Below are 13,705 nucleotides of genomic sequence, written 5' to 3'. Positions count from 1 at the left end.
CAACAGTACGCCCACCACACATCAGCTATTAGATACATAGCAGTCTATGGACCGTTCATGGGTCATAATGACTTTGGGCAGCTGAGAGAGAAAATAATATTTGATATGATCAACCCTGAATGCATCTATATATTATGGAACAGTAAAGACACACAAAACATCTTCCCATGCTCCTGACAGCATGTGTCTGTAATCAAGTATGAGTGTGTATAAGACATGGGGGTAATGCAGCATATAGTGATTTCACCTCTTTGATGTATTTTTTGTAAAAAGTAATGACTCAATCATAACCTGTGCCATATAAATATGAAGGACGAGGTTAAAGCAGATGCACCAAAAGTAAATGTATCTTTTTTCATGTTCAAGAAAGAAAACTAGCCAAGTTTATGTATTCCAAGTTTAAAAAGAGTATGGTTTCATAAAAAAACTAAACAAACAACAACAAACAAACAAACAAAAACCACATAGTTTCTAAACAGGGATACAAGGGTTAAGGTAAAGAAAAGATGTGTAGTCAGTAACAAGCAGAAACAAAATAATCTCTTAAACTGTATTCTATAGCTTCCACCGATAAAGCTCACAAAGCTACACTATATGGCCAAAAGTTTGTGAACAACCTGACCAATCACATACATGTGCTTGTTGAACATGCCATTCCAGATTTAGTCCCCCTTTAATGTTATAATATCCTCCACACTTCTGGGAAGGCTTTCCAATAGATGTTGGAGTGTGGCTTTGGGGATTTGCCCATTCAGCTACAAGATCATTAGTGAGGTCAGGCACTGATGTCGGGTGAGGAGGCCTAGGGTGCAGTCTGCATTTCAATCCATCCCAAATGTGTTCAGTGGGGTTGAGGTCAGAGCTCTGTGCAGGCCACTTGAGTTTTTCCACACCAACCAAACCATGGTATGGAGCTTGCTTTGTGCACAAGGCAATTGTCATGTTGGAACATGTTTGAGTTACAGGGAAGCGAAATCTTCTGAGAAATGACTGATTCAACCAGTGAGATAATGAGTATGCCTAAGAAGAGATTAAATGGAGAAGAAGGGATTAAATTCCAAATAAACTCTGCTGTTTTTATAGCTTTGGCCAGAAATGGCCAGACTACTTACAAATCCAGCTCACAGGGATGAGTGCAGAATGGGTCAGCAGTTACTAATCTCACCCTAGCAGACACACCAAGAGGCTTCACAGTAGGAGGAGTAGTGTACATGTCTGCTCTGTCCTCTAGGTCACTGACTGATGAAAGGTTGGCTGTAAAACTATAATTTCTCTTTCATACGAAGCCTTATTTCTGCAAAAGGGGCAATTTAGCCTGCGGTGAAAGCCTGAAATCTAAAGGTCTCAGAGGATGTCACACTGACATGTGACTGTATTCTACAACTATTATTCTATATTAATGTTGATATTAATACAATTATTTACTTGTCCAGATATAATATTGCATGAGAAAAATGATAATGGAAATTATTACTATGTCCTATTTACTGTTTATGTATAAACTGAAGTTCATCATATGCATCAACCCACTGAACTGTGTCAAAGAGATAATCAAATATGACACCATTACACAGCAATAAACTGTAACATGCGTTCACTAGTAAAAGTACAGTGTTTGATTGCTAATGGCAACTTTTAATAATGTATATGATATTAACAACTGATGATCCAAAGGCCAAGTCACATCGGATGCACCACCTGAAGTGTCATGTATAGCGTCATGTCATGTTAAGACCTCTTTCAATTCTACCTTTAAATGTGTTACAGTCCACTCTGAGCTCTGCTTCTTCTTCCTAAACTTGTTCATATATTCTATTATATAATCTTACATAGCAATATGAGTTATAAACTGAGGGAGTGTGTGCACCTGTGTGCAATTAATAAAAGGTATAGTTCACTTGGCATGGCTGACTTGGTTTTCAGAGGTAACTCCCGAACTAGGCTTCTTCTAATATCTCTCTCAAAACAGATCACCTTTAAACCTACTCAAAGCTGATAAGTGAATGCTAGAAATGCCAGCATTCTGAGTTTTTCTCAGTTATGATGGAAACGCATCAGACACATGACCAGTTTGGACAGACTGAGGTCTTGATTCAGTGCTTGATTATGTGTATGTGACATGTCATGAATGAATTTGGGCTAAGACATCAGCTGTCTTGGAATGTAGTAAAATAATGCAATCCTGGAAGGATACATGCTACAGCAAAGTTACTATAAAGCAAAATTCATTTAATCTATGTTGCCAGAAATTGTAGCTAACCAATACACATATACTATATAAAATACTTTAGTACATTATTAAACTCTATCACTACATTAGTACATATATAATAATATATTAAAGTTTATTACTTTATATGCTGTCTTGTGAGGAAATGCACCCTCTAGGGTGCCTATATAGTAGAGAAATATTGAGTTATTACCCACCAGGTGCACCTGTTTTTCCCATCACTGTGTTTAGGAGGTGGTGTTTTTTTTGTTGTTGTTTTTTAAATTATTATTATTTTTAAAAATATTTTTTGCCCCTGCCCATCAGACTGCCTATATCCACCTCTGACTGCACTTTAGCTAGTTCTGCCCATCACACAAAGTCTACCAGTTTCTGAGTATGAAGGTGCATGTAATACCCCCATATCTACTGAAACTGATAATGGAGTCTTTGGGATAGAATTTTGGCATATTAGTAGTAAAACTTACCTGTGGTATATATAAAAGAAATTTGTAAAGGACCCTTTGATTTATACATCATTAATGGAGTTCCCACAATTTCCTGACATGTCTTCATCATTCACGCGTCACGTCACAAAATATGCACTCTATAATGGCTCATGGCATTGTACTGTTGCGTATGCCTCTATTACACTATATTGAATATGAATGATGACACTCAGACATTAAATCACTCTGGATAAAGACCTGGGGACCTAACAACACATTGCATTTACTATTAGCCAGGTACACTATAAATTAATACACACTGCAGTGCAGTGGGTTGGATTGATTGATTGGAACCCTTGAGTGTTTGAGGTGGTGTTGGTGTTGGAGGAGCAGAGCACTGTTCTAGTAAAGGCTCTAACTGAGTCTTCTCCCGCAAACCACAGTGCCAGGAGAACAGTGACCCTTGACTACTGCACTACAGCTATAGCCATAAAAATTTCCCTCACTACTATAACAGTGGCTGTCAGCATGCTGAAAAAGCAGCACAAAAACTAATAGAAATATGGATGGATGAGTCAGTGTGAGCAGGTTAAAGAGCAGATTACCTATTATTCAGCCAAACGCTTCCCCATCAGAGCAACAGAGTATATGTTTCTGTTTCTAGCAACCCTAATATGCTTCTCTTTTTTAAAAAATTAGTTTGTTATATTAGGCTTTATATGATTGAACTACTATTACACTTAGATTTAGTTTTGTACCATGTGCTATAGGCAGAACAGAATAATACTGTCTGTTGTTTTTTGTGATCGGCCTGCGAAACCCAAAATGACAACCTTGTACTAAGCCAGTGACAACCATGACGTAATATTCGCCTCAAGTAAACGAAATTGCATGCCATGTTTTTTTTTTTTTTTTTTTTTACATTTTTTTTTATATATATATTTTTTTTAACACAAGGGAATAGAGAGCATTACATGGACCAGGTTCGGATAATGCTTGTTGAGAGGCTAGAAACACAACATACTGTATATAAACAGAGTGAGATATTGTTTCAACTGTTTTTTTTCTTGTAAATACAGAGACAAACCAGCCATCAAAGACTGCTGTTTTTTTTGTTTTCCCACCATTCTGTGTAAAACTTATAGACTGTTGTGCATGAAAATCCCTGGAGATCAGCAGTTTCTAAAACACCAAACCAACTAATCTGGCACCAATAACCATGACCACATTTCCCCCCCATTCTGATGTTTGATGTGAACATTAACTGAAGCTCTTGACCTTTATTTACATGATGTTATGCGTTGTGATTGAATGAACGTGCAGGTGTATACAGTATTTGTTCCTAATATAGTGGATGGTGGCAATTACTGAGGCCCCTCATTGTATTTATAACATCTAACATTAAACATGTCCCAAATGTGTGTATGCATATACTATATTTGGATGTATTCTCCAAACATGTTAGGAATTGAGGATACAAATATTATAAATAGTCACTATTCCTAGAATTTATATGTCATTTAAAACTAGAAGAATCTAAAGGTATGTCTGAAACATATAAAATGCTGCCTACTTAGGCTGTATTTGAAGGCAGTAAGGCATTAAGCTATGTTTGGATCAAATGTTTGTTTTGAACGCCGCCTTCTGCGGTAACTTCATCTGGCTGATTTTTGAAGTCAGTATGCTTTTATCATTTATTGTTTTACATATCCCATAATTCAATGTTTTAGCCAGGATGTAAAAATAGTGGCAGACACAACAAGGAGAGAGGATGCACTTTATGGACAAATAAGTTATTTGAAATGATTTCTGACTTAAGATTTTATTTGTAGCAAGAATTGTCTGCTGTATTCACAGAATGTATTCTCTTTTCCCCCAGTGTTACTTTATTCCATCTTAGAGACTGTCAGTATCTAAGCAATGTGGTGATGTATGCTACCTTCAAAATCTGTCTCAAACGGTTCCCTTACAGGTACATTCGTTGATATTGAAACACTGTATTATAACAACTGACAACTGACTTATAAGACAGCACAGGCATCACGGCAGCTGCCTTTTGTTTTAGACACATCATGGTTGTGAAAATGTAGATGACTAAATATACATTCTTTTCTTTTATCTAAAAGAGAAAAAAAAATTCTGGGACTTGGACAGCTTTTCTAGCCCCCTGCCTAACATCAATGACAATCATCTGAGACTTCTTTGTATCCTCTCTCTTTAGACTCTTTGCCTTTTAGTCTTTGCCTCTGTCTCTCTCCCTCCATGTTTCCTTATTTTGTTTCCTGTGCTGAGCTGCAGCCACAATGAACTGTGCTTCCACAGTACACAGAACCTATGTTGCAGTAGTCTGTGAATGTTTAAAAAAAACAAAAACATAGAATAATTAAAAATGATTAATAATAACAACATCATAACATTTTATCATTTTAACATTTAATAATATTCACCCACCTTCCACTTTAACAGGAACACTTGTGCAGCTGCCCATTTATGTGGTTATCCAATCAGGCAATCATGTGGCAGTAGAGTGAAGCATAAAATTATGCAGATACAGGTCAAGAGCTTCAGAATGGGGAAAAAATGTGATCTCAGTGACTCTGACCATTATATGGTTGTTGGTGCCAGACAGTGTAGTTAGAATTTTTCAGAAACTGGTGATCTGACAGAAAGGCTACAGTAACTCAAACCTAGATATTCCAAGAATGAGCAGCGGTACGGGTGTTCCTATTAAAGTGGCTGGTGACTGTATGTGGCTTAATTATATTGACACAACTAAAAAATTCTCCTTTGGAAAAAAAAATTCTAAGTATGCATATTTGCCTTTGACCAAGTATGAGTATTCACACATGTACAATCTCTGAAAGATCTGTAGTATACTCACATGCCAACACCACATACATGTAACCACATACTATCAGAAGCAATAAAACTTCTGTTAAAAATGAATAAACTGCTCCCTTAATATTATCTATATACCTTTAAAAAAATAATAATAATAAAAAAAAATAGTAGTATTCAAACTATTGATTACAAAACTGACCTTGACCCTTGTAATCTATTAAACTATTGGCCAATATCAAATCATTTTCAAGATTCTAGAAAAGATTATAGCTAAGCTCATGCTTGCATGGATATCACATACATGAAATCTTTCAGTCATCACATTATTGAGACTGTGCTGGTTAAAGTAGTAAATGATCAATTACTGGTCACTAATCTGGGTTGTGTCTACTTGCTTGTATTACATTGTATTACACCCTGTCCATAATCTGTTTTTACAGTATACTTTTGATTGGAGCATTTTGAACTTGTTACTCACTTTCTACTATGGTGTATACCCTAAATATTTCCACTTCCCACCTTACGTGTTGCTTAAGAAGATAATCTCTCCTCCGTATGGTAGATTTGCACCTTACAAGAGCTGTGTTGTAAACATGAAGACTGTCCTGTGCTTATCTCAGGGTTCTTATTCACAGTATGCTCATACCAAACATTCTTTTTATTATACTTAGTAGTTTGCCCTTCCTCTAATTCAAAATTAAGGAGTTGATGTGATCAGTAATTTATCAGTAGTTAGAGCCACAGTTAGTAGTATTTCTCCGGGCATAGTAGTATTTCTCAAGACTTAGTAATCATTGCAATAGTTTACTATTACTTACTGACCAATTAATTATTATTGTATGGTCTGCATAGTTATTTATAAAATGCAATTTATAAAATAAAACAAAAATTTGCTAGACTTTTTTTAGTCTGGACCGAATTCAGTGTGTGGTTAGCAATTTTTTTTTTGCTTGTTTGAATTATTCTTTTGACTCTACACACCTGAAGTTAAAGGACCGTTTCTTGCTATTTTTTACCACAACAATTTGTTCTAGTCTGCATAAATATTTATTAATTATAAAGCACTATTGTATAGTTACAGAATTCTCCAGCTTTCTTATGTTCTGTCTTATTTCTGTATGTCTGTGTACATATCAAAAACAGTTCTCACAGTTGCATATGCAATCCTGACAAAAGAGGTAGAACAGTCTATACAGTACAGTACAAGTACAGTACATCCATTCACACATGTAAACACTCCCATATGCATAGTAAAGCAGCAGGTTCATGAACAGACACATCTTTGTAAACATGTTTAGAACAACAGTTGTGGTAGAGCAGTTTGTCCACTAATTGTAGGGTTGGCGGTTCGATTCCTGGCCCACATGACTCCACATGCTGAAGTGTCCTTGGGCAAGACACTGAACCCCAAGTTGCTCCCGATAGCAAGTTAGCGCCTTGCATGGCAGCTCTGCTACCATTGTTGTGTGTGTGTGTGTGAATAGGTCAATGAGACCGTGAGTGTAAAGTGGTTTGGAACCGCTAAGGTTAAAAAAGTGCTATATAAGTGCAGACAATTTACCAACAAAAAACTGTGAAAATAATTCCCATGGGTCATTGTACATTATAAGATGATGACAGGATGTTTTTCCTTTACAGACACACCAAATCAGAATATAGTATATCTCTTGGCCAAATACCCCATAAACAGGGGTGTCTGGTATAAATGGACAAAGTCTTGCTAAAAGACATTTATTTTTGACATCCACATTGAATTATTTGCTGTTCTATGAACAGCTGTTCAATCCTTGAATCTGATTGGTCAGATGATATTGATTAATTTTCTATAATATAATGGGTATGAAAGTAGTTCTGATTTATATCAATGCACTCATTCTAAAATGTTATGGTTGCTATAGTAACAATAACAGCAACAACACAACAATAACAGACTTCAATATTTATGGGAAATACCACCATTTTGAGAAATTATATTAGACAATTTTAGAGAGCTCAATTAAAGAAGATATCAGAACGTAGATATCATCACAAAGAAAAAGACTCAAATGGGAAATTAAGGTTTTTAATTACTGGCTTGATGCACAGAGGCTATAGTCATTTGTGTGTACAAATGAAGGCTCAGTAAAATCTGTCTTTAGTTTAAATAGAAACTCCTTTGAAATTAAGGTGGATGAGGACAGGGTGGAGTATATTTGTCTCCTCCATAATGCTAAGAGAGAAAATCATAAATGCCAGCAGACACATACAAATACAATTACTGAGCCTTCATGTTTGCCAAGCTCAATAATCATAACTGCCTAATGAAACGTTCAAAAATATCTATCAAAATGCCCACCGAATATCTACCACTGTCCTTTTAACAAACCTCTGAGTGAGCTGGACTGCATTTCCAGTCGGTGCACTAGAGAGCCAAAGGGTGAGAACTACCTGGGAAAAATTCTTAGCCAATTTAGTGAGAAGGACACTCTGTCACAGTGATACCAACCACTCACCTGGAAGCACTGTTGTCCACCTGTTATCAGATCAGAGACTGGAGTGCTGATAATATCAGTTACAGGCCACAAGTGTGAAAACAGCCTGTGGTGCTACTGGGCACCTTCTGTACAAGAGAGAAAAAGCTGGAGTTGGATGCTTTCCTGAAGGAAACTCCCTTGAAGCAGAGGATCCAAACCACCTATGCAGAATAGTACTCCAGACTCACAGTGCAAAGATGTGAAATTTGTTTCTCAATGTCCAACTTTACCATAAACAGAAATGTACAGTTTAATTATAGCAAGTAAACAAAGAGAGAGAGAGAGAGAGAGAGAGAGAGAGAGAGAGAGAGAGAGAGAGAGAGAGAGAGAGAGAGAGAGAGAGGAAACCACCTGACCACCTGGCTACTATGATCCACAACATTAAATGTAACTTTAAATTAATAAAAATGACCAGGTTTTAATGAATAAAAAAAATGTGTAATTGTTCTCAAATTGCTGTGGTCTAAGCATAATAACATGCTTTTGGCTTTTCTGGAACCAAGTGCAACAGCATTAGCAATGGTCAGACTCATATGAAGAAATGAGGGTCAGGCTTGCAGCCAAGACTGTAGATTCATGCAGCCTATCATTTGTGTCATGTCATTACACAACGTGACCCCATAGATCTGATATTCATCTGGGATGATATTTACCAGCCAAAGTAACTGACATGACAATAATATGTCATCAGCTCTGACTGAGAAGACAGATGTGAATTATGTATTAGTAATATGTAACTTTATTGCTTTTTATTATTATTTGAACAAAATGGTTACAACAATTCTGTTTACAATTATGTTTAACATAAACCCAAGTCCACAAAGAAAAAAATATTATCTTTTCTAAGTGTGTGTTTTATAGTTTGGCCCATATTACTCTTATTATGCCATTGAACAGACATTGAATAAGTACTGCTCAACCTTAGTTGAGCTTAGTTGTAGCTCCATTGGTTGATTTTTTTTACATAGTACCTGCTTTAATATACAAGATGCACTGGTTCGTGAATGATGCAGTGCTGTATTTATATTTCAGCACATTAATGTGATTGAAAGAGTGCTTAAAAAGTTGACCTGTTCATTCAAATTTCATATTTAATTCACATTAAAGGCACAAAAAGTTTGCTATTCTGTCTTCTTTCTCTTTACATGCAGACCTGTGAAGCATTGCATGATAATAGCATGAATAACCAGTTCATATGAATCTGTTTTATTTGACTTCATTGACAATACTTAATGAAATTGAGTTGGTATGACAGTTTCACTGTTTCACATCCTCTTTTCATCTTGTTCATTAAAGCTCATTTTCCCCCTCATAAGCCAGCAAGGATCTGGTGAAGGCTTAAGTTCAAATCGATATGAATGTTGCCTCTGAGATGGCAGTGCTCTTGCATAAAACATCTCTAGGTGACTGGGAAATGGCCTGCTCAGTGTAAGCAAATGGAAAAAGGTCAGAGTTAAAGAGGTATTTTGAGGGATCGCTGAAAGGATCATATGCCCATAGCAGAAACAACTGTTTGCACTAAATCTTGCTTCCTGGAGATGTTTTATATCTATGCTGGATGCTATGTTTTGAATGTGTAATGACAGGAGCTCAATATAGCAAAAGTATATGTATTTTGTTGTAAAATACATCATGAAATGCGCTGGGACACAGCCTCAGTGATGTTCCCGAGGTCATTGGATGTTCATACACCTAATAAAATAAAAATAAAAAACCTCGCTCAGGCGACCCAGACAAGGTTGATCAGACCCCAGCTTGTGTCCCAGTAGCACTGGCCTACAGTTCGCTCCTCCTAATCCAAAGCCACCTAGAGGCCCTCTCCGCAGTCTCCAAGGAGCATTTGATTGCTCTCCTCCTTGCAGCCCCAATGATGCAGAGTAGACTTTAGACTTTACACAATGAACAGCCAGCAAAGCCTCTACACCTCACTTCAGTGGGCTCACAATGTACCTTTTAGCCTCTAAACCAGAACTGCTCCACCAGCTCCTGGTGCTTGGACCATTTCTGTCCATTTGCCTCTACCATAAGGTCCTCCAAGGGAACTGTAAGCTGTATCAGGAGCACCTGTTTTGAAGAGGCTGATGAAAGCACCATGTCTGGCCTCACCGAGGTTGCCATAATGTGGTCTGGAAACTTAAACTGCCTCCCCAAGTCAACTCTTAACCTCCCAGTCCGATGCGAGGGTGAGCAGAACGGCAGCTGATCTAGACTGTGACTGAGGCTTCTCGCCAGCCCTGACAAAAGTGATGTTTCTCTGGTCTGCTTTTTGTTCACCACTGCACTTGAGATGGCTTCTGCAAATGTCTTTAGCACCTGGTCATGCCACCAGCAGTATCTGCCTTCCCCCAAAGCTACTGGGCAGCTGCTGAGGATGTGCTCAGGTGAACCTCTTACGGGGTACAGAGGACATGCTTGAGAATCATTCTTGCCCCAGAAGTGGAGATTTGCTGAGCTAGGTAAGACATCATAAAAACTTGGACCATGATCCGCTGAGGATCTTCCTGCCATATATCAGTCCAGGAGATCTTTTTTCCAGTGCATCCTCCCACCTTGTCCAAGCTCCCCGCTGCTGCATGCCCACCATCCTGCTGGTCTGTTATTCCTCAACACCTGCCTGTACCTCATACAGAACTAGCTGGCATCTGTCCCTACCATGAGCCTTGTCCAAACGAGGTTGTGGGATGGCTCCCAGTCCTGTTGCCACAGCATCCACTAGTGCCCTGTGTCTCAGCCAAGACTCTGCTATCTCCAGCTCTCTACTTCCTGCCAGTCTGAACTATGATGCCTCTTGATAGAGCAGTGCCTGTCTAGTGCGGGGAAACCCTGAATTCTTCATTGAGGGTGCTAATAGGGAACTGAAGTTTGTTGCTCCTTCCATACAGTGCTGTACTGCTTAAGCTACTTGGCAGACCCAGCCATCTGCAGAGGTAGCTGCCAGTCTTCCTTTCCAAGGTCTCCACTGTCAACAAGGTTACCTTGTACACCAGGAATGGCCAAAGGACTCGAGGTAATATACAATACTGGTATGTCCAAGCCTTAAAATTTCCAGGTAGGCCAGAATTGTCCACTGTGGAAAGCCAAGTTTCAAGCACCTTGATGTTGCTCACCTTGATGACCTCAGATTGATGCTGCATCCATGAGGCTACAATCAAAGACCTTGACCACCATATTCATGGCAAGGGCAAAGAGAATACCTGAGATGGTGCACCCAGTTATGGTCCCTTTTTGTAGCCTATGCCAATCTAATGTTATGTTCCCAGATGTGACGTGCAGCCTGAAGTTTACATTTACATTTACATTTATTCATTTAGCAGATGCTTTTATCCAAAGCAACTTACAAATGAGAAAATACAAGCAAAGCGATATATCAAGCAGAGAACATCACAAGTAGTGCTACCATACCAGATCCATTAATTGAGTTCCAGAAGAAGCAAAGTGCGCAGAGTAGAGGTGTAAGTGCCAGAGTAAGGTTTTTTTTTTATGGGTTGGTTAAATGTTCACAGAAGAGTTCACAGAAGTATTTAGCTGTTTTTTGAAAATGGTGAGAGATTCTGCGGTCCAGATTGAGGTTGGAAGTTCATTCCACCACTGAGGAACAGTTACTTTGAATGTTCTTGAAAGGGACCTTGAGCCACGCTGAGTAGGCACTACTAAGTGTTGGTCGTTGAATGATTGCAGATTGCGTGAGGGAATGTAAGCCTTCAGGAGAGAGTTGAGGTAGGAGGGTGCTGTTCCAGACAAGGTCTTGTAGGTGAGCATCAAGGCCTTGAATTTGATGCAGGCGGCTACAGGAAGCCAGTGGAGATAGATGAAGAGGGGTGTGACATGGATTCTCTTGGGCTGGTTGAAGATGAGGTGTGCTGCTGCATTCTGAATCATTAGAAGGGGTTTGAGGGAGCTGGCCGGGAGGTCCGAGAATAGTGAGTTATAGTAAGTTCCCATAATAATTCAGGATAAGGTCCTTGACCTTACTTGGTACATGGTGTCGGTCCAAGATGCTCTCAACTAGCTTATGGGGTATTGAACCGTATGCATTAGCTAGGTCAAGTCAAAGCACAAGTAAGTCTCCCTGATCAGCAGGGTGACAACTCCGGTGTGTTCCAGGCACCTTGAAACTCCAGGAATACCACGTTTCTGTACTGAGTTTTCGATATAGGCATTCTTTAGGAGGTACTCTGTCATCCTTCTTGACAGAACACTGAAGAATATCTTCCCCTCCATGCTGAGAAGTGAGATAGATCTAAACTGCTTCAGCTTTGTTGAGTTCTCTTCCTTGGGTATCCAGACACGGTCCACCTGTCTCCACTGATTTGCTGCCATGCCCTTTCATGTAAAAAAGTACAATTTACTATCATTTGGCAAAAGGTTTATGTATTAGGCAGACACTGGTGCCCCCATTTGGGATCAAAAGCATAGAAATTGCAATTAAATATAACTAAATTAAGTAACTAACCTAACGAATGTCAGAAGATCACAAAGAAGTAGTGATCGCGAAACATTCATTTCTTTTTGTGGGAAAAAAAATTCAGAAGAGGAGAAATGGACCTGAAACACTGGTAAGAATGCTAGTCAATTAGTCTGCTTTCTTTCCTCTGCTTGTTGATGTAATTGAATAGAAAATATTAGGCTTCCAGAGACTGTCTCCCGTCAACGTGCCCTGTGTAAGCTTCATCACTTTAGAATGGACCACAGCCAGAACTAGTATTTATATTAGGAGTGAACCTGACGTGTAATAATAACCAGACTAGAACTCTTGTAACTGGGACATCTGGTGGTCATGCAAGTTACTGCAGTGTGCTATTACTCCCATGAATAAAGATTCTGTTTGGTGTTATTACACCTCCAGATGTCCCAATTCATACACAGTATTAGAAGTTCAGAACATAAAATTGGATTAAGAGCAATAATCAGATTATATAGAAATCATATCAGAATAGATGTAATATCATAATATTAAAATGTGATGCAGCGGTGTAATATCTAGTTCTGTCTCTTATCACTTTATGCATTGGAAACATTTATGTAGTTCTACCACTGAAATTATTTTAATGTTGGTTTCTGTTTATCAGGGACTTTTAGACATGTTTTCCTCTGAGAAAAACAATTTCTGAAATCTTACCCGAAATCCCTCAATCCTCACTCAATGAGTTGGAAGGACATGAAGTTGACCAGATAACAAAAATGCGGACCTCATGGGGATCAGCCACATTCTCGCTCTGTCTCTCCCCTCCACACACCAACTCAATTGCACTTACAGTATATGTGGGTTCTCTCTTTCTCTCAATCTCTCTCTCTCTCAATCTCTCTCTCTTTCTCTTTCTGTCTCTCTCTCTATCTCTTCAAACAGCGACAAGTTATCAAGTAAGAGCACTCTACCAAGAAAGCAAAGAAGACAGAGAGGGCATGAGAGATTGAAAAAAAGGATATTTTTCACTCTTTTCATTTTCAAACTTTATCAAGTGAAGAAACAGGAAGATCAGAGATACAAAATCTCTATCACTATGATCCTTCTATCAGGAGAGTGCAAATCTGTATAGCTTTCTCATTTGCAGTTGAAAGAAAGATAGAGCGAGTGAGAGTGTGTACGTGAGAGAAAACCCACTCCAACTGTGCTTCATCAAATAAAACAATCCAATTTTTGAGACAAGTACATAGTAACAAATAAAATGCCCTTCATAAAAGGCCATCATTAG

At 38.5% G+C, this 13,705-nt stretch overlaps 1 pseudogene; it reads right to left on the bottom strand.

Annotated features, from left to right (window-relative positions):
- Window positions 1-9,755: 9,755 nt before the first annotated feature.
- Window positions 9,756-12,332, bottom strand: LOC128629338 (uncharacterized; annotated as a pseudogene).
- Between the last annotated feature and the right edge of the window lie 1,373 nt (window positions 12,333-13,705).

This window comes from Ictalurus punctatus, chromosome 2 (genome assembly GCF_001660625.3).
Source record: "Ictalurus punctatus breed USDA103 chromosome 2, Coco_2.0, whole genome shotgun sequence".
Taxonomy (NCBI): domain Eukaryota; kingdom Metazoa; phylum Chordata; class Actinopteri; order Siluriformes; family Ictaluridae; genus Ictalurus; species Ictalurus punctatus.
This window is presented reverse-complemented; position numbering and strand designations above follow the sequence as displayed.